Source organism: Malus sylvestris, chromosome 14 (genome assembly GCF_916048215.2).
Source record: "Malus sylvestris chromosome 14, drMalSylv7.2, whole genome shotgun sequence".
Classification (NCBI taxonomy): domain Eukaryota; kingdom Viridiplantae; phylum Streptophyta; class Magnoliopsida; order Rosales; family Rosaceae; genus Malus; species Malus sylvestris.
In genome coordinates, this window is record NC_062273.1 from 11,776,333 (window position 1) to 11,799,486 (window position 23,154).

General features: G+C 37.1%; 1 long non-coding RNA gene across 1 annotated transcript; it reads left to right on the top strand.

Annotated features, from left to right (window-relative positions):
- The first annotated feature begins 6,545 nt into the window (after positions 1 to 6,545).
- Positions 6,546 to 8,627, top strand: LOC126598615 (uncharacterized). Its single transcript, XR_007614902.1, has 2 exons — positions 6,546 to 6,602; positions 8,195 to 8,627. It is a non-coding gene; the product is annotated as an uncharacterized LOC126598615 (long non-coding RNA).
- Positions 8,628 to 23,154: the final 14,527 nt, after the last annotated feature.

The following is a 23,154-nucleotide window of genomic DNA, read 5'->3' on the forward strand; positions in this document are numbered from 1 at the left end:
TCACACACATATAACCCACACACATGCACAGCCTACAGGCCAAAAAATCAAAAGGGAAATGGCCTAGTTCCAAGACTGGGTTGATGTGATAAAAGTTAAGCACTCAAATTAAACCTTTTGATAGGAGCATATTTATGCGACTTAATTGGCTTGTTCTCGTGCATTTATGTTATGTTTCGTTAGCTATTTTAGTGTTTAAAGTTACTTTTGTGTGTTTTCAGATTCCAAAGCCGAAGTGTGCAAAATGATGTAATTTGGAGCCTTTTGGAGCAAAAGGAATGGATGAATTGAAGACTTGAAGAAATTAGGATTCCTAATCAACGAAGGATTCCTAATTGAAGAAGGATTCCTAATTGAAAAAGGATTCCTAATCGACGAAGGATTCCTACTCCAAGAAGGATTCCTAATGGAAGATGGATTCCTAATCACATGAGGATTCCTAGAAGAACAAGGATTCCTACTCCAACAAGGATTCCTACTTGAAATAGGAAAGTTAAGCCAAAGTTTCCTACTTTGGTTTGATTTTTCCTAAATATCCCTAAAAGTTCCAGCAATTATGAAGACTTCCTAAGCATTCTAGGACATCAAATACACATCTCTTGCACCTTTTGAACCCTTGCCGCACCCCCCTTGGTATTTCCTCTTCCTTGCCGTGCAAGGGAGAGGATTATTTCCTAATTCTAAGCTTTAAAACACTTTCCTTTTGTGTTTTAAACCCTAGCCGAATTTCCCTTGCCTAATTTTCTTTAATTCCTGATTTGATTTCCTATTTTTAGAAGCCTTTGACTTAAATTTCTGTTTACCTAATTAGCCTAGGGTTTTTAATTTCCTAATCCCTTTAAATAAACATGTTTGTGCAGCCACAAACATCCCCATTCATCCAGAAACTCACCATTCACGCCAGAAACTGAACTCCATCTTCAACAGCCCCATTCTACCACCATTCACCCAAATTTCTGCCACAAAACCACCCTAGCCGCACCACCCATCAACCCTAAACACTTCCATATGTCCTCCATCCATTCTACATCATCAAAACAGCCTAGGAACCACCAACATCCAATCTGCCGCAAGCAAGGAAAGGGGACAGATTCACTAAATTGTTTGGCTCTTCATTCTGAGTTGTTGAACAATTTTAGGTGTATTCTATCTTATATTTCAATGTCTAATTCATGTAATCTTTGTTTTGCATTGAGTATGATTGGCTAAATTCGTTTTGGCTAAGGGTGGATTCAAAACCATGATTAGATATGTGAAATAAGTTGATTACTTTCAGTTATCGTTGCATAAGTCGTGAATACAATTTGCTTAACCGTTTGATTTAGAACTTATTCTTGTATGTTGATTGAGAGTGCACGCTTAATTTGCATGCTTGAATTTGATGCTAGGATATAAGTTTGTTTCACCTAATCGTTATGAATTTATATTCGCAAGTAGTGAAGGTCGCTAGTCACGATCGTGTTAAGTAGATTCCTGGCAAGAGTATCATGCTTTTCATAGTTACAAATGCCTTGTCGATGCTTATGATTTCCAAAGAACGTAATGATTCTAACTTGTATCTTTATCATGTTGTTCATATAGAGAACTTGTTAGGAATAATTTGTTTGTGATGCATATTCATCCAATTCAATGATTATAGGGAAATCTGAAGGTTAATTTAAGCGGACCTAATTAACTTGGAGTGTCGAGGTTCACAACTTATTAAATTGATAACTGGAAATTGATTTACATTGCATATATTTCATGTGTGGAGAAGAACCCCTTAGCCATTCCATCATCCATTGATTCATCACAATTTTGTCTTACAATCTGCCCATTTAATTATTTTCGTCCAAAATCAATCCCACCTTATTCCTTTAAGTCATATTACTTAGAACTTGTCTTAGAATATGTTTTTAGATGTTTTAGGTCATTAGGAAACCAAAATTCGTCCAAGTTGTGTTAGAGTCCCAAAACTGCCCAGAAAGTGGTTTTTAGGCAATTTTGAGTGTTTGTTTGCTGTTTTGAGTCTTTTGGTTTGTTTTAGTATTTTAGATTTTAGTTTTGCATTCTTTGAGTCTAGTTTAGTATTTTAAACTTTGTTTTACAGATTTGAGTCAGTTTAGAGTGTTTTAGCAATCCCTCCTAATCCCCGGTTTAAGAACGATCCCTACTTATCCATACTACATTTGTCAACAAAAGGGTTTAATTTGTGTGTTTAGTTATTTTACGCAACACCTTTTTGTTGTCGAATCGTAGTATAAATGCAAGTAGGGATCGTTCTAAACCGGGGATTATGAGGACTTGCTAAAACCTCTAAACTGACTCAAAAACATAAAAACAAAGTTAAAAACGTTTGAATAGATTCAAAGGACTCAAAACAGGTTTAAAAGACTCAAAACAACTTAAAAACACTCAAAACTGCCTAAAAACACAATCTGGGCAGATTCTGACCTTAACACAATTTTGGACGAATTTAGTGTTTTGGCTTGAACCAAAACACTCAAAAACACAAACAAAACCTAAATTGAACACTTTGAAACAAGAATGTAAAAGGGGGGTTTTGAATTGGACGAATTTAAAACAAACAAACAAGTTATAAAATTAGGCAGATTATAAAATGAAATTGATAAATAAGATGATGGATGGATTAGTTAGAGGTCAGTTCTTCACACATGACACACTTGTACATGAATTGATTTCCAATTGTTTTTCAATAGATTATGATGCTCAACACCCCAGATTAACCGTGATGCACAAATTAACCCTCAGATTTTCCTTTACTCATTGGATTGGATGAATGCATAGAACAACCCAAATCATTCTCTAAAAGTCCCTTACATGAATGCATAATAGAGATACAATAAGAGATCATTACGTTTCATGAAAATCATAAGTGTTGACGAGGCAATTGTAACTATGAATGCATGATACGTTTGCCAAGAATTCAATTAACACGATTGTGATAAGCAACCTTCACTACTAATGAATATAAACTTGTAATGATTAGGTGAAACTCATTTATATTCTAGCGTCAAATTCATGCATGAAAACTAAGTATGCATCCTCAATAAACATACAAGAATCAGTTATGAATAAAATAGATAATTGAATTGCAATCACAACTTAACAAATCACAGTTGGAAGAAATCAATTCATATCTCAAGCATGTTCATGGCTTCAAACTTCCCACTAACTAATTAGGGGTTTAGCCACTCATAATTACAGCAAAATCAGAAAGTAATAACAAAATAAACATTGAAAACAAAAACGAAGTACACCTAAAATGCTCCAATTTGCAAGCATGAAATGCCAAGGGCCTCCTTCTTCCCCACCTTGCTACGGCACAAGAGTCTAAGGATGTTTATGGATGACTGGAATGGTCAGAAATAGGTTTAGGTTCGATGGGGGCTGCGGCAAGGATGTATGGTGGTGGAAAGGGATGTAGAATGGTGTATAATGGTGGAAAGGATGCAGCTGGATGTATTTCTGAATGGGCGGGAGGTGGTGACGAATTTAGGCTTTAAAACACATATATATAGGCACGGCAAAGCTAGGGTTTTCACAAATCTGATGGGAAGAGGTTAGGGTTTTGGAGATAAAAGGCTTAGCCCATCCAAGGGAGAAAAGAACTAGGGTTTGTGCAGATTTTTAGTCTTCTAGAAGTATTAGGTGCCGCACAACCCTAGGGAAATCAAATTAGGGTTTAAACTTAGCAGATTTTAAGGCTTAGGGCCTAAGGGTTCAGCACAAGTGTTCCAATCAACCAAGAAAAGGGTTTTGGCCCACTTAGTTTCTGAAAAGGCTTTGTAAAACCCAAATCCACAAGGAAAAGGGCCTAACAAATCAGAATCCAAGAGGGAAAAGGCTTGAGAGGTGCAGCAAGGGTTGGAACAAAGGTGAAGAAGGATTAGGAAACTTCCAATCCAAGAATAGAAACTTTCAAGAATGGAAACCTCCAACTTTAGAAACTTTGGCTTCCAATTCTAAACTCTTTGTTCTTCATGTTCATTTCTTCATTTCTTGCCTCATTTGATCTTCAATTTTGTCCATCCATTTGGCTCCAAGCATGTGATATCCATTTTATGCTCAAAACTGCTCCAAAAGGCTCCAAAATGCACCTTTTTGCATACTTTGTCCTTAGAACCTGAAAACACACTAAAATGGCTTAAAAGACTAAAATAACTAAGAACTAACAACGTAAATTCATAAGAACAAGGTAACTAAGTCGCATAAATATGCTCTTATCATGGGCTAAAGCCCGAGGTATTTGAGAAGGTCGAAAGGCCTGGTGGCTTTGGGTGTGTTCGGGTGCAAATCAGGGAAGAACTCCGGAAGGGAAAATGCTTTGGTCGACGGTGAACAATTAAACCACAACTCAAAACAAGTACTAAAATGAAGAGGAAAGAGAGTGGAGTAATTTCCATACCCTAGTTTCGCTGTGAATGGTTGTGAGAGCTCGGAAAGAAACCTCGAAAGTCACGGGTTCGCCAGAAAATATAGGTGAGTTTGTTGAAGTATGCCCACAAAGCCACTCATTTGATGTAATAGCTTTTGGAATACTTATTGTATTAAACCATTATATGTTTAATAAAGGGCAAAGCTTATTGTTTATCACTATTTATTGTATCATGTGTTTAAGCAATAAGGGAATCCAAGGAATGCATTTGATCTAAGAGATAAGTGATTTAAGTAAGTTAGATTAACGAGACCTTTCTCTTATGTTCATTCCTAAAATGTTCCTAGCCATAGAATTGCCAATTGGGCATTGACAATCCGCTAAGGTTAGTATGTGTTATGTCAACTCAAGCGTGAGTATGACTAGTCTCAAGTCATTTAGTGTTGGACACTATGTTGGAAATGTGCCCTAAAACCAATCATATGATGATACTTTACGGACATTTCACATGTTAAACTAATCTAGTTTAATATCAAGGTCAAACATTATTGTTTGAGTCGTCTCATATAAATGTTATATGCTTAAACGATAAGTCCAAGGAATATGTGATTGGGAGAATGCAATTTAAAGAAGTTAGATTCATGAGACCATTCTTTCATAGACACATCCTAAACGTTCCTGATCATAGGATTGCCAATTGGAGTACGTGCTGTGTCTTCTCTCAAGGAGAGTGACTAGTCTCGAGTCATTGGTGTGTGTGACATCAAGACAAGTACGTAGGTGCTCAATAGAGAATGAGTTCACTGAACACGATCAACGAAGAGTTCTCATATTCATGTCACATGAGAACTCATGGTTGGGATAATGCAAAGTAGTCCTTTGACCTGAGGCATCATAGTTATCTTGTGGTTAAGTCCTTGATCTTTTATTATGTCAAAGTCACTCCATCAGGAGGGTGTCCACGGCATAGTTGGGGTTAAGCCACTTAGCTATGGAGGCAAGTGAATGCGCAACAAGGGATCTCTAACCTTCAAACCGTTTGGGGGAGAATACTCTATGATATGATTTAGAATCTCTGGCCAGAGTATGAATGAGATTTAGGAAAGTCGTTCCAAATCACATTCAAGGTAATCATATAAGCACACGAATCACATTGGATAGTAGACATGAATAAACTATCAATCCAAACAATGTGGTCAAGAGTATTGTATTAGAGAAAGACCGTATTGCATTTGTAATCCTAAACTGAATAGGTTCTCTACCTCTTCTGATTAGCTTGGGTAACCATGATATGCTGCTAGGTGTCACTCTTGGTTTGTGGAAGCCCTAAACGTGTATAAACACTAAAGGGAGAATTGAAAGTAAGTTTCAATTCATAATCGATTTGAAAGAGTTTTAATCGCCCACTGCCTCGCTAAAAGGAACCTAATGGATCGTACACCGTGTAAGGTGGAGATTGAAGAAACAATGGAGATGAGTAAGAATAATTAAATGGTTTAATTATTTATGGCAAGGATTAATTAATATGTTAATTAATCAAACGAATAAGTTCGTTAAAGACCTCGGGATAGTTTTGGACCTTAAGGCCCAATGGGCTTCGAACGTCAAGCCCATTGACTTAAGTTGTATGACAATTTAATGAATAAAGATTCACAAAGGCCCAAAAACCCAAATCCCTTATGTGGCTGGCCATGTGTGTTGAATTAGGGTTTTTGGTTCTTTAGGTCATTTAAAGAAGTGACTATAAAAACAACTTTATAGCCTAAAATTCATTAAGGGTTTCTTTTAGGAAATTGGAGAGAACACAAAGCTCTCATTTCTCTTTAACGAGGCCGGCCCCCTTGGAGGGATTAGCTAGCAATCCCACTCCTCCAAGGTCACTCATTTCTTCTCCAATCTAACCTTGGTGTAGACACTTAGGGCACGTTTGTTTGACAGGATTAAGAGGGCTTGGACTGGACTAGACTATAGTCCGACGTTTGGTGTGCATCCGGATTAGCTTTAATGAGCTTAACCCGGACTTGCTTGGATTAAAGACCTCCTTAGCCATTCTTAACGAGCAACCCCAAAATTGGGCGGATTCGTAAGCCAAAGCAAACCGAGAGATTTTATGCGTCTTCCCTTCGTCCTTATCTCTGCGTTCCCTCAACGTCGTCCTTACCGTGCTCCCTCATCTCTGCGTCTTCCGATCTCTGCATCTGCTCGCCCTCATCTGAGTTGTCTGGTAAACTTCGATTCTTCTATTAATTTCGTGTATTTGTGTTGCAGATGGTAATTTTACTGAGCTTTATTTGATTTTGTTGTTTTGGGTTTGAGAATTTTTCAATCATAGAGATCTGCACTTAAACAAATTAGGGTTTTGATATTTAGGTGAAATTGAAATTAGAATTTGGGGTTTTCTTAAGATGAGATGGAACTTGGGAATTTAGGATGTCAAAGTTGTCAAAATTGCAAGTCCTACCCACATGCTGTTTTGGATTTTTAAAATTTGGGGTTTCAACAATGGGAGTCTTCCATGTGTGTACTCTGTGTGTGTGTGTCCGTGCATGTGTGTGTACTCTGTCTGTGTGTGTCTGTGTGTGTGTATATAATGTGTGTAATCTGGATGTGTGTCTGTGCGTGCGTGCGTGCGTGTGTGTGTGTGTGTAATCTGTACGTGCGTGTGTGTATATAATGTGTATAATCTGGGTGTGTGTCTGTGCGTGTGTGTGTGTGTGTGTGTGTATAATGTGTATAATCTGGGTGTGTGTCTGTGCGTGTGTGTGTGTGTGTAATTTGTGTGTGTGTGTGTGTGTGTGTGTGTGTGTAATCTGTGTGTCTCTGTGTGTGTGTAATCTCTGTGTGTGTGTGTGTGTGTGTATAATCTGTGTGTTTCTGTGCGTGACAGATCATGATTTCATCTTCATTGGTTTCTAAATGTTTGCTTCTTGTTCAATTGTTCATTCAACTCATGGCATGAATGTTTATTGTAGTTGTGATTTATTTAACATAATCTTCTATCTTGTAAAAGTTGTTTTGGTATCACAGAAGAGAGTTGAAGCTCCAAAATTCTAAAGCAAAATCACAGGAACAATAATGCTACTAGCTCTCAAAACTTTGGCGTGACCACCAACTGACAACATTTTGAAATAGGCGTAAATTAAAAATAAATGATAAATAATACATCGTCGCATTATTTCTGAACATAATTTGACAAATGTAGTGTGTTCGTTTTAAGATATGTATAATCATATCGCACGATAATTATTAATAAACAAAATGGTGGGAATGTGCCATTTTCTAGATTTTGGGAGCAATCTAAGGCCCGTGTGAAGGAGAAATGTAATCTGTGTGTGTGTGTACTGTCTGTGTGTGTGTGTAATCTGTGCGTGTGTGTGTGTGTACTCTCTGTGTGTGTGTGTGTGTGTGTGTAATCTGGGTGTGTGTGTCTGTGCGTGCGTGCGCGCGCGCGCGTGTGTGTAATATGTGTGTGTCTGTGTGTGTAATCTGTGTGTGTCTGTGTGTGTGTAATCTCTGTGTGTGTGTGTGTGTGTGTAATATGTGCGTGACAGATCATGATTTCATCTTCATTGGTTTCTAAATGTTTGCTTCTTGTTCAATTGTTCATTCAACTAATGGCATGAATGTTTATTGTAGTTGTGATTTATTTAACATAATCTGCTGGAAATACGTAGTTGACCCAAGTGTTGAATTAATTCTTGAAGCTAATTTAGTCTTCCAAATATTTTAGTGCTTGCAGGTTGGTCAAATGAATAATAGAGATCCCCATGCAAATAAATTATGCTTGGAAGATGCAACCAAATCCAAATATTTTAGTGCCTGCAGGTTGGTCAAATGAATAATAGAGATCCCCATGCAAATAAATTGTGCTTGGAAGATGCAACCAAATACATAAGACAACAGCTGTAGGCTATGCACCAAGATAGTTGACTTGTTTTAATTTCTTTATTCTGCCTTAGCATTGGTATTATGTAACTTGTCTATAGTAAATATATCCACAGAGGCTAGGATTGATGAAAGTTTAGTGAATGATGTTTTAAGAGTCAATCAATGGCAAAGATTGACTTGTCACAAGTATCTTCTTATGTACTTGTATTTGTTGAAGTTGCATGTATTGGGCACTATTCTTTTTCTTCTTTTGGGTGACAGAGTTTAAACCAAGCTACATTTGCAAATTAAACTCAACTATTTATAAATAGTATGTCCCAATTCTATTAGCAGGTAATAGAAACAAAACAATTGTCCTCTTTTTTTAAGATTCATAATATACATGGCAAAAATATGCTCCAATTAACCCATATCATGAGCCCATATCATGAGATTTGTAGCATTACTCTATTACACAATGGCAAAAATTTGTAGTCCTAGTCTAAGCAAACACAAATCTGGTGAACAGTATTGTTTTTATTATCCTGCTTCTTAGTCCGACACTGCACCAAACGCTTCACTAAGTTAGTCCAGCTTAGTCTAGTCTAAGCCAGTCCAGCTTAGTCCCTGCAGCTAGTCCAGTCCGAGACAGTCCGGCGCAACAAACGCACCCTTAGAGGTTCTCAATTTTGGGAACTTGGAGAACCATATTCTTCCATCCAAATCCATGGATCTAAGAAGCAAGGAATGATGGCCCTCTCTTTGGGTGATTAGCCTTTGCTTATGCAAAGAGGAATCTACAAAGGTATAAATTTCTCAACTCACTTTGATTTGAGTTGAGTCTTGGTTCACCAATCTACTAGGCTTTGAATTTCATGGGTAATGTTTTGTTTTTGAATGCATGCAAGCATGATTCCGCCTTTTAATTGTTAAATGCATGTTATAGATGTTATTCAAATGAACATGTTTTTCACAAAATAAGCCTTCACACTAAGACAAACACATAGGTGCTCGAAAGAGTAATCGAGTACACTGAACAACGATTAAAAGAGAGTTCGAACATACATGTCATGTAAGAACTCGTTAGTTGCAATATGCAAAGTAGTCATTTGACCTGAGACATCATAGATGTCTAATGGTTAGGTCCTTGATCTTTGATCATGTCAAAGGCATTCCATCGAGAGTGTCCACGGCATTGTTGGGGTCAAGCTATCTAGTCATGTAGGCATATGAATGCACAACAAGGGATCTCTAACCTTCCATGGTGGAAGGAGAATACTCTAAGATATGATTCAGGAGTCTTTGGCCAAAGCATACGAATATGACTTAGGAAGTATGTTCCAAATCATATTCAATTGAATCATATAAGAAGTATCACATTGGATAGTAGACATGAAACAAACTATCACTCAAACAATGTGATTAAGAGTATTGTATTAGAGAAGGACCGTATTGCATTGTAATTGTAACTGGATAGGTTCTCCAACCACTTCTACTTAGCTTGGGTAGCCATGACATACTGCTAGGTGTCACTCATGGTTTATGGAAGCCTTGAAGATTAGTAAACACTAATCTTCAACAAAGGGAGAATTGAAATGTTATTTCAATTCACAATCGATCATTAAGAGTAACAATCGCCCACTGCCTCGCTAATTGGAACCTAATGGATCGTACACCGAGTAAGGATGAAAGTGAAGAAACATAAATGAGATGGATAAGCAATTAAATGGTTTAATTGAGAATGGTCAAGACTAATTAATTAGTTAATTAATTTTACCAAAGGTTCGTATTGGGCTTTTAAGTTAGTTTTGGGCTTCGGGGTCCAAAAGGGTTTGGTCCACTAGGCCCATTATGTTTAAGTTGTATGACAACTAAAACAAATACGGGCAAATAGCCCAATCACTTAAGATGGCCGGCCATAGCAAGGTAGTGGGAAGTTTTGCGTAATTGCAAGTTTACCACTCACCTAAGAAAAGAGATATAAAAGCATCTTTATAGCTTTTACCACATTAGGGTTTTCTTGAGACAAAGATGAGAAACACTTTCTCTCTTTTTCTCTAAAAGAGGCCGGCCACTTAGGGAAGAGATAGCTAGCAATCTTTTCTTCTCTAAGTCATCCATTTCATCTTCACACCTCATCCTTGGTGTGGAGACTTAGAGACACCAAATCTTTGGTGTTTTTGGAGATCCTTTCCTCACATCGTCAAGGAGCATCAAAAGGAAGAAAATCACAAGGAAGATCCAAGGAGCTAGGAGGTGACTTGAAGGCCCTCCACTTGGGTGAATCCCTTGTGTAAACAAGGATGAGCTTCAAGGATAATGAATCTCTAAATCCTTCATTCTCTTTAACGTTGTTGAAGAGTCTCATGGTTCACCATTCACTAGGCTTTGAAAGTCATGGGTTTTAGAATTGTTTTTTAATGCATGTCTACTTTAATATGTTAATAGTTTGCCTATGTGTTCAAATATTCTCACATGTTCTTAGCTAGGACAAAATTTTTCCTTCAAGTGGTATCAAGAGCCTAGGTCTAGTTTATGGTGAATCCTTTTAGGTTTTCTGTTTTTCATGGTTTGTGATTTAAATGTTGTAAATGTTACAAGCTTTGTTCTTGCTTTTGAATATAAATTTTACTTAAAAATTTAGCATCTCAAATGTTGTAGATGTAGTTCATTTAAGCATGAATATTAGAACTAAAATTTGGTGCCATGTATGTGGGGAGATTCGGCCAAATCCAAAGGGTGGACTTTTGGGTTCATGTTTGTCTTGTTAAAAGAGTTTTAAAGTGACTTTTGGAACCCCTAAGTACCCTAGGATGTTAACCCTCTTTTGTGTAGTGAAAATTTGAGTTTTATTGAGTGAAAACACTCATGGAGCTCTTATGAGTTTTCATGTGTGTTCTTCAATGTTATTGATGTTCTTACCAAGAACAAAAAGTTTGGGTGTTTTGATTCAATATGTTTGTTGCTTTGAATAAAGTTTTGGTTTATTATTGATAGATGATGGATGATTGGTGATGGATGATTTATGCTTTTATTGTTTGACAAAACATTTTTCTTACAACCCATCCTAATCAACTTTTCCTCACCTACCTATCCACTTGCTCAAAACACTTTCAAATTTTGAATTTTTCACCAAAAAACCTTTCCCCCCCCTCTTTTTTCACTACCAAAGCCGGCCACCCCTTAGTGGGGGTACTTTTGGGGCTTTCATGCAATTACATAAAGTTTTGATACTTTTGTGTATTTGCACTTTGACCCAAAAGTTTGCGTTTTTACGTTAAGGCCCAAAAACGCTAAAGGACAAATTGTTTTGCTCCTTTAATGAAGTTTTTATTATTGTTGAAATTTTTTGGGTTCTAGTTGTAATTACATGAAGTTGTGGACTCTTGTGGTTTTACAAAGTGACCCCAAAAGTTTATGTTTTAAATTTATGGCCCAATAGTTGTGGTCATTGTTTCTCGGCCCAAAAGATGATGAGAACAAAATGGTTTTGTCTCTTGAATGAGAATTGGATTTTCATTTCATTTAGTTCCATTTAAATCAATTCTATGAGTCCGAAAACCAATTGTTTAAGTTGCTTTCTTAGTTAATTTGATTGATTAAGAAAATGGTGATTATGAACCAAAGGCCTCGATAATTGAGCTATGTGATTGGCCGCTTTACATTATGAATGCTTGGGTTAAGTAGTTTAGATTTGAATGTAATTTGATTAGTTCAAATTTGTTGTAAATGGACATAAGTCCATCTAATGTGTTGTAAAAGGGCACAAGCCCTTCTCTTTATTTCAAGTATTCCTATTTGTTTATTTGTATGCAAATTGGAATAGTTGGGTCCAACGCCCAATAGGAAATAACGGTTTAATTAGATTAAACGCATAACTAAAATCAACAACTACCTACCTTAGACCTAAGGTCCAACACAAGGCTCATGTTGGATCAAATCAAACGGTTCATAATCATCCTAAGACCTAATATGACTATATAGTCCATATGAGGATGCAATGCATTCGTTAGTAGTTCCATATAGTCTCGCTTGTTTCATCGAAATAATGGGAGTATTATATACTACTAATTCATATTAACTTGGACCAATGGTTGTGATAGGCCCAAGTTCTTTTAATAAGATTAAAATAAAATTGATGTAGCCCAACACTACTCCCTCAACAAAACAAATATTAAGTTGATAAGCGAGAGATGCTTTGAACATCTCTTCGTAGGCCTTCCACCATGGTGGGCTCCAATCGTTTGTGACTCCTACACCGGCTTCACCCTATCATGGGGAAGTTCAAAGTATGTGCTTACATTCAGGAGGAGTCCATATGTACATACATGATGTGGTGAGGTAGGCAACGAGGATGGCCGACATCATATCATTGTGAGGCTATTCTTGAACCCCTACACGAACTAGCATGGTGGGAATAACTTAACTAAGTGCAATGGTGCCAACCTCATATCATTGTGAGGCATCATTCTCTAGAGGCCAAATTAGATGGGTAATTACAAGAGTTGTAAATGATTAAAGCGTTATTCTCTCATCATTATTTTTGCTAACCAACATCGTATCATCGTGAGGTGGGCTTGGTAATGGTGAGCCTCCCATACCCCGCTAAGAGTTCAACATAACTCTCGAATTCCATTGAGGGATGTGGAATTTGCCAAAAATAGTGGGTGGTACTATTTGATTTAAGACCCAATTAAGTAGTTTTTTTTTTTTTTTTTTAAAAAAATCAACAATCTAATACGATTTCTATTATGTTATGTAGTTAACGACATGCCTAAAATTACACCCACCATTATACTTGACAAAAGGGGCCTTTGGTATCGCCACATTGAGAATGTCTCAAAGGTGAAAGACATATTGTATGTGCTTAAGCAATCCCCTCCTCATGTACCTCCTACGAAACTAGCTTCAAAGGAGGAGTGTCAAAATTATTATAGACACTATAAGGATAACTTACAAGCCAAATGCTTAATCCTCACTTCACTTAGTGAGGAGCTTATGAAGCTACATAAGCACATGGACACTTCTTGTGCCATGGTTGAAAGTTTGCATAAGATGCATGACATTGAGACTAGTAATGTACGATTCTCAAATGTTTGTAGTCTATTGAATGCCAAAATGGCAAAGGGGACATCAGTTCATAAACATGGACAAAAGATGGAAAGGATCTTTCAAGATCTTGAGAGTTTAGGAACTTCCATTGATGGGAAAATGGCCCAAGACTTTTTCCTTGCATCTCTCTCGGATGATTTCACTAAGTTTATTGTAAACTATAAAGTGAATATATTCAATCATACTTTTACCGAGATGATTGACATGTGCTGTAAATTTGAACAAGGTTTCAAAAAGGACAGTGGGAGTGAGAATGCAATCACAAGGAAAAGGTTACATAAGAAGAAGGCAATAAAATCCAAAGGAACATGCTTTCATTGTGGAAAGGATGAACGTTGGAAGAAGAAATACAGGGTGCGCATTATGAGCCTTATGACACGAACTTTAGAAGGGACTATTTCTATCATAGAGAGTGCTTTTACAGTGAGCTCTAATTCCTGGATATTTGATTCAGGCGCTAGTCAACATATCTGCAATTCGTTGCAGGGACTAACAGAGAGCAGGACACTGTGCAATGGGGAGATAATTGTGCGAGTTGGGAACGGCACTAAGATCTCTGCAAAAGCAATAGGCACCTACATGCTTAAACTACCTTCTGGGGAAGTCCTGGAACTTAAAAATTGTTTATATTTTCCTTCATGTATAAAAAATTTGATTTCTATCTCTAAACTTTTACGAGATGGGCACTCAATATTGTTTGACAAAATGAGTTGCACTTTATACTTGAACAGTCGTATTATCTCTCATGGTAATATGATAGAGGGACTTTTTCACCTAGAGACAAGTAGTGGGATGCACTGTATTGAAAGCGGGAATACCTCAAAACCCAAAAGGGCTAGAGAAGAAGTTAACTAAGAAAAGATGTGGCATCTTAAACTTGGACATGTGAGCCTTGATAAGATTTGCAAGATGTCGAAAGACAGATATTTCCACCCATTAGGTAATGACCAAATGGGTACTTGTGAATGTTGCTTAAAAGGGAAGATGACCAAATCTCCATTCACAGGGAAAGGAGAGCGTGCCACTGAAATTCTAGGGTTAATCCACACTGACATATGTGGACCTATGTCTACTACGTCAAGAGGAGGCTTCTCCTACTATATCACATTCACCAACGAACACTCTCGGTTTGGCTATGTGTATCTTATGAAGTATAAGTCAGAATCCTTTGAAAGGTTCAAAGAATTCAAGAATGAAGTTGAGAAGCAGACTGGGAAACAGATAAAGATCCTAAGATCAGATCGAAGGGGATAGTATCTAAGTAGCGAGTTCCTAGATTATCTCAAAGAGTGGAATAATATCACAGTGGACTCCACTGGGAACTCCATAACTTAATGGAGTTTCTGAAAGGAGAAATCGAACCTTGATGAACATGGTTCGTTCTATGATGAGTTCCGCCGATCTACTAGTAACATTTTGGGGATATGCTTTATATACAGCAGCTTACTTGCTTAATAGAGTACCTTCCAAGTCAGTTTCACAGACGCCCTATGAGATATGGCATGGGAGAAAGCCAAGTCTTAATCACATTAAGATTTGGGGTTGTGAAGCATATCTCAAGAAGCTTGAAGCGAGATCAGTTAGGTGCTATTTTGTGGGATATCCTAGAGAAACTATGGGATATGAGTTATACCATCTTGACGACTAAAAAATATTTGTCGCCAGAACTGCTAAGTTTCTAGAGGACGAATTGAAGGAAAATTTTTGTCCTAGCTAAGAACAAGTAAGAACATTTGAATACATATGCAAACTATTAACACATTAAAGTAGGCATGCATTCAAAAACAATTCATAAAACCCATGACTTTCAAAGCCTAGTATATGGTGAACCAATAAACTCTTTAACAACATTAAAGAGAAGGAAAGATTTAGAGTTTATTTACCCTTGAAGCTCATCCTTGATTACACAAGGGATTCGCCCAAGTGGAGGGCCTTCAAGTCACCTCCTTGCTTCTTGGATCTTCCTTGTGATTTTCCTCCTTTTAGTGCTCATTTGCTTCTTTGAGGATTTGAGGATTTGTTCTCCAAAACATCAAAAGCTTGATGTCTCTAAGTCTCTTCACCAAGGATGTGATGTGAAGATGAAATGGATGACTTAGAGAAGAAGAGATTGCTAGCTATTTCTTCCCTAGGTGGCCGGCCTCTTTAGAGAGAATGAGAGAAAATGTTACACCTCATTTCACCAAGAAAAACCCTAAATGAAAATAAAGCTATAAAGTTGAATTTATACTTCATCACATGTGAGTGGCAAACTTGTAATTAATCCAAGTTTGACACTTCTCACCCTAATGGCCGGCCATATCAAATTGATTGGGCTAATTGCCCATTTTGTTTTAGTTGTCATACAACTTAAACATATTGGGCCTTGTGGACCAAAACGCTTTTGGGCCCCGAAACCCAAAACCAACATATAAGCCCAATACGAACATTTCGTATAATTAATTAACTAATTAATTAACCTTGACCATTCTTCAATTAAACCATTTAATTGCTTATCCATTTCATTTAATTTCTTCACCAACATCCTTACTCGGTGTACGATCCATTAGGTTCCATTTAGCGAGGTAGTGGGTGATTGTTACTCTTAACGATCGATTGTGAATTGAAACCACATTTCAATTCTCCCTTAAAATCAGTGTTTGCTAATCTTTAGGGCTTCCACAAACCATGAGTGACACCTAGCAGCATATCATGGTTACCCAAGCTAAGTAGAAGTGGTTGAAGAACCTATCCAGTTACAACTACAATGCAATACGGTCCTTCTCTAATACAATACTCTTAATCACATTGTTTCAGGTGATAGTTTGTTTCATGTCTACTATCCAATGTGATACTTATCTATATGATTCAATTGAATATGATTTGGAACAAACTTCCTAAGTCATATTCATATGCTTTGGCCAAAGACTCTCGAATCATATCTTAGAGTATTCTCCTTCCACCATGGAAGGTTAGTGATTCCTTGTTGTGCTTTCATATGCCTATATGACTAGGTAGCTTGACCACAACAATGCCGTGAACACTCCAATGGAATGCCTTTGACATGATCAAAGATCAAGGACTTAACCATTAGACATCTATGATGCCTCAGGTCAAAAGACTACTTTGCATATTGCAACTTTCAAGTTCTTACATGACATGTATGTTCGAACTCTCTTTTGATCGTTGTTCAGTGTACTCGATCACTCTTTCGAGCACCTATGTGTTTGCCTTAGTATCCAACACTAAATGACATGAGACTAGTCATACTCACACTTGAGTCGACATAACACATACTAACCTTAGCGGATTGTCAATGTCCAATTGGCAATCCTATGGCTAGGAACGTTTTAGGAATGAACATAAGAGAAAGGTCTCGATAATCTAACTTACTTAAATCACTTATCTCTTAGATCAAATACATTCCTTGGATTCCCTTATTGCTTAAACACATGATACAATAAATAGTGATTAACAATAAGCTTTGCCCTTCATTAAACATATAAAAGTTTAATACAATAAGTATTCCAAAAGCTATTACATCAAATGAGTGGCTTTGTGGGCATACTTCCAACACGAATTTGTTCTCAAAGGAACTATAAGTAAAATGATGGAAATTATTGAGATTAATGATGAACCACAAACAAGCACTCGACAAGTTAACAACCCTGTTCCTGAACCCCTAGCTTCACGTAGATCTGAAAGGGTTAGCAAGCCACTTAAGAGGTATGGCTTAGATAATGACTTTGGGGAATTGCACCTTCTAGGTGACAATGACACAAAGGAGGACCCTAGGGACTACACTGAAGCAATGTCCGACATTGACTCAAAGAGATGGCAAGATGCCATGAAATCTGAGATGGATTCCATGTATCAAAATCAAGTCTGGACTCTTGTAGACCCTCCAAAAGGTATAGTACCTGTTGGAAACAAATGGGTTTTCAAGAGGAAGCTAGGCTCTGATGGGAACGTGGAGACTTATAAGGCTAGACTAGTAGCCAAGGGTTATAGGCAACGAGAAGGGATTGACTATGAAGAAACCTTCTCTCCTGTAGCCATGATTAAGTCCATTCGGATTTTGCTTGCTATAGCTGCGTACCATGATTATGAGATATGGCAAATGGACGTGAAGACGGCTTTTCTGAACGGCTACCTAGAGGAAGAGCTCTATATGACTCAACCCGAAGGTTTCGTGTCCAAGTCTGAAAGGACTAAGGTATGCAAGCTTCAGAGGTCCATTTATGGACTTAAGTAAGCCTCCAGGAGTTGGAACATTCATTTTGATACTGAAATCAAATCGTTTGGTTTTTCTCAAAACGAAGACGACAATTGTGTTTATCAAAAGGTCGTTGGGGATGCAGTTGTATTCCTAATGTTATATGTAGATGACATATTACTATTCAAGAATGACACTACAATACTTTCTTCTGTAAAAGTGTGGTTGTCCAAAACCTTCCACATGAAAGATTTGGGAGATGCATCTTATGTACCTGGGATAAAGCTCTATTATGATAGATCCAGAAAATTAATTAGGTTATCCCAATCTATGTACATAGATAAGGTGCTAAGTAGGTTCCAGATAGAACAGTCTAAGAAAGGTTTTCTTCCTGTAAGACATGGAATTCATCTTTCTAAGTCCATGGGACCTAAGACTCCTGAAGAGATACGGCAGATAAGTGTTATTCCTTATGCTTCCGCCATAGGAAGCCTCATGTATGCCATGATATGCACAAGGCCTGATATCGCATATGTTGTGAGCATTACTAGTCGATATCAATCTAACCCAAGAACAAAACACTGGGCAGCTGTCAAAACGGTCCTTAAGTACTTAAGAAGAACTAAGGACATGTTCCTCGTTTATGGGGGAGCAACAGAGTTGCGAATGGAAGCCTATACAGAAGCAGATTTCCAATCTGACGTCGATGATAGAAGTTCTAACTCTGGATATGTATTCACTCTAAATAGTGGGGTTGTTAGCTGGAAAGGCAAGAAACAAGATGTAATTGCTGATTCCACGACGAAGGCAGAATATGTCGCTGCAACTGAAGCCTCAAGGTTAACATCCATTTTGACAGGCGCTTTAATATCATTAGAAGATATGCTGCCGAGGGGAAAGTCAACATCCTCAAGGTTGCCTCAGCCGATAACGTAGCAGATCCACTGACAAAGCCAATGTCTCAAATCCAACTTGACCGCCATATGGAAAAGATGGGTATTAGATACATGGAAAGGTGGCTTTGAGTGCAAGTGGGAGATTGTTGGAAGTATGCCCACAAAGCCACTCATTTGATGTAATAGCTTTTGGAATACTTATTGTATTAAACTATTATATGTTTAATAAAGGGCAAACCTTATTGTTAATCATTATTTATTGTATCATGTGTTTAAGCAATAAGGGAATCCAAGGAATGTATTTGATCTAAGACATTAATGATTTAAGTAAGTTAGAGATAAGTGATTTAAGTAAGTTAGATTAACGAGACCTTTCTCTTATGTTCATTCCTAAAAGGTTCCTAGGCATAGGATTGCCAATTGGGCATTGACAATCCGCTAACGTTAGTATGTGTTATGCTAACTCAAGCGTGAGTATGACTAGTCTCAAGTCATTTAGTGTTGGACACTAAGACAAACACATAGGTGCTCGAAAGAGTAATCGAGTACAGTGAACAACGATCAAAAGAGAGTTCGAACATACATGTCATGTAAGAACTCGTTAGTTGCAATATGCAAAGTAGTCTTTTGACCTGAGACATCATAGATGTCTAATGGTTAGGTCCTTGATCTTTGATCATGTCAAAGACATTCCATCGAAAGTGTCCATGGCATTGTTAGGGTCAAGCTATCTAGTCATGTGGGCATATGAATGCATAACAAGGGATCTCTAACCTTCTACGGTGGAAGGAGAATACTCTAAGATATGATTCGGGAGTCTTTGGCCAAAGCATACGAATATGACTTAGGAAGTATGTTCCAAATCATATTCAATTGAATCATATAAAGAAGTATCACATTGGATAGTAGACATGAAACAAACTATCACTCAAACAATGTGATTAAGAGTATTGTATTAGAGAAGGACCGTATTGCATTGTAATTGTAACTGGATAGGTTCTCCATTCTACTTAGCTTGGGTAGCCATGACATACTGCTAGGTGTCACTCATGGTTTGTGGAAGCCCTGAAGATTAGCAAACACTAATCTTCAACAAAGGGAGAATTGAAATGTTGTTTCAATTCACCATTGATCGTTAAGAGTAACAATCGCCCACTGCCTCGCTAATTGGAACCTAATGGATCGTACACCGAGTAAGGATGAAAGTGAAGAAATATAAATGAGATGGATAAGCAATTAAATGGTTTAATTGAGAATGGTTAAGATTAATTAATTAGTTAATTAATTTTACGAAAGGTTCGTATTGGGCTTTTAAGTTAGTTTTGGGCTTCGGGGTCCAAAAGGGTTTGGTCCACTAGACCCATTATGTTTAAGTTCTATGACAACTAAAACAAATATGGGCAAATAGCCCAATCACTTAAGATGGCCGGCCATAGCAAGGGTAGTGGAAAGTTTTGCTTAATTGCAAGTTTGCCACTCACCTAAGAAAAGAGATATAAAATCATCTTTATAGCTTTTACCTCATTAGGGTTTTCTTGAGACAAAGATGAGAAACACTTTCTCTCTTTTTCTCTAAAAGAGACTGGCTACTTAGGGAAGAGATAGCTAGCAATCTTTTCTTCTCTACGTCATCCATTTCATCTTCACACCTCATCCTTGGTGTGGAGACTTAGAGACACCAAATCTTTGGTGTTTTTGGAGATCCTTTCCTCACATCGTCAAGGAGCAAAGGAGCATCAAAAGGAAGAAAATCACAAGGAAGATCCAAGGAGCTAGGAGGTGACTTGAAGGCCCTCCACTTGGGTGAATCCCCTGTGTAAACAAGGATGAGCTTCAAGGGTAATGAATCTCTAAATCCTTCCTTTTCTTTAATGTTGTTGAAGAGTCTCATGGTTCACCATTCACTAGGCTTTGAAAGTCATGGGTTTTAGAATTGTTTTTAAATGCATGCCTACTTTAATTTGTTAATAGTTTGCCTATGTGTTCAAATATTCTCACATGTTCTTAGCTAGGACAAATTTTTTCCTTCAGAGTTTCCCCCATGTCGTTCCCGTCCTCAAAACCTTGGAAGAACAACATGGTTTTCATCACACAACTTCCAGAAACCAAAATGGTAAATTAAAAAGGTAAACAACTTACATAGCCCGAAAAGAATGGAGGGATCCGTCGGAGGTCCCTTCTCTGAGTTCCTCGACCTCACTGCGACGGAGAGGGAGAGACACGGTGCAATGGAGATGATGATGAAGATGGTCTAAATAGAGTTGCATGCATGATGCTTCGTAGGTCACGGTGCATAGAGTGAAGGGAGAGAAGAGAAATCCCGTGAGAGAGAGAGAGAGATGTCTGTGAGGAGGGACTCGGGAAGAGTAGAAAAGAGAAGAGAGCTAATAATCTGCCACTCGGTAGTTTAAGAGTAATAGGGAATCTAGATCAACAACTAGGATTAAAAGAGAATAAGGGATTAAATTGATAGGTTTAAATATGTCCCTGGGAAAATAGAAATATACTTAAAATATGGGGGTGGTTGTAACAATCGCGCATTATATCTGTTTAGTTTCTTATGTTCAAATCGGAGTCAAACGCGCGTTCGTTTGTATTTTTATTAATGCTGAAAACATTCCAAATGCCCTCCAAATAGTAAAACTGTGTAGTTTTGACACCGAATAAGCTTTTGATCATTTGGGTACTCATTCTTTTTGTCCGAGTGGTGCATTATATGTATCTATTTGCTTAAGCTCTAATGGGTGTTAAATGCATGATCATTTGTTTTTATTAATCCCGAAAACATTCCAAATGCACTCAAAATAGAAAAACTGTGTACTTTTGGCTCCCGATAAGCTTTTCAACTTTTGCGTACTCATTCTTGTGATCCTAGTAGCGCATTATATGTGTTTGTTTGCTTAAGTTCCAATCAATGTCAAATGCATGTTCGTTTATTTATTTATTATTTTTTTTTGCGGAAAACAGTCTAATTGCACTCCAAATAGAAAAATTTTGAACTTTTGACACCTAATAAGCTTTTGATCTTTTGACTACTCATTGTTATGGTCCTAGTAGCACATTATTAGTGTTTATTTGCATAAGTTCTAATCAGTATCAAACGCATGCTCCTTTGTTTTTTAAACAATTTTGAAAATAATCCAAATGCACACCAAATGGAAACATTGTGTAATCTTGATACCTAATAACCTTTTGATCTTTTGACTACTCATTCTTGTGGTTCTAATAGTAGATTATATGTGTTTATATGCTTAAGTTCCAATGGATGTTAAATGCACACTCGTTGGTGTTTATTAATCTAAAACAATTCAAATGCACTCCAAATAGAAAAACTGAGTACTTTTGACACCCAATAACCTTTGGATCTTCTGACTACTCATTTTTTTGGTCCTAGTGGTGCATTATATGTGTCTATTTTCTAAGTTCCAATAGGTGTCAAACGCATGCTCGTTTGTTTTTATTAATGCCGAAAACAGTATAAATGCACTAAAAATAGAAAAACTGTGAACTTTTGACTACGGATAAGCTTTTGATCTTTTGGGTACTCATTCTTATGATCCTAGTAGCGTGTTATATGTGTTTGTTTACTTAAGTTCCAATCAGTGTCAAACAAATGCTCGTTTGTTTTTTTATTTTTGCTAAAACAATCCAAATGCACTCTAAATAGAAAAATTATGAAGTTTTGGCACCCAATAAGCTTTTGATATTTTGACTACTCATTGTTATGGTCCTAGTAGCACATCATATGTGTTTATTTGCTTAAGTTCCAATCAGTGTCAAATGCATGCTCGTTTGTTTTTAATTAATATCGAAAACAATCCAGATGCACTCCAAATAAAAAATAAATAAAATAAAATAAAAAATATAAATAAAAACCGTGTAATCTAACCTAATAAGCTTTTGATCTTCTGACTTCTCATTCTTGTGGTCCTAGTATCAGATTATATGTGTTTGTTTTTTTTTAATGCTGAAAACAACCCAAATGCGCTCAAAATGCGAAAACTATGTGCTTTTGACACCCGATAAGCCTTTCATCTTTTGAGTACTCATTCTTATGATCCTAGTAGCGCATTATATGCATTTATTTGTTTAAGTTCCAATCCAAATGCACGCTTGTGTATTCTTTTCTTAATGCGGAAAACAGTACATATGCACTCTAAATAGAAAAACTCTATACTTTTGACACACATTAAACTTTTAATCTTTTGGCTCCTCATTCTTATGTTCCTAGTGGTGTATTATATGTGGTTATTTGCTTAAGTTCTAAGTGGTGTCAAACGCACGCTCGTTTGTTTTTATTAATACCAAAAATAGTCCATTTGCACTCTAAATAGAAAAACTCTATACTTTTGACACCCATTAAGCTTTTAATCTTTTGGTTTCTCAATCTTATGTTCCTAGTAGTGTATTATATGTGGTTATTTACTTAAGTTTGAATGGGTGTCAAACGGACGCGTAATTGTTTTTATTTATTCCGAAAAAGTCCAAATGCACTCCAAATAGAAAAACTGTGTACTTTTGACACTCAATAAGCTTTTGATCTTTTGACCACTCATTCTTATGGTCCTAGAAGAACATTATATGTGTTTATTAGCTTATGTTCCACTGAATGTCAAAAACACGCTCGTTTGTTTTTATTGATGCCGAAAATAGTCCAAATGCAATCAAAGTACGAAAATTGTGTGTTTTTGACACCTAATAAGCTT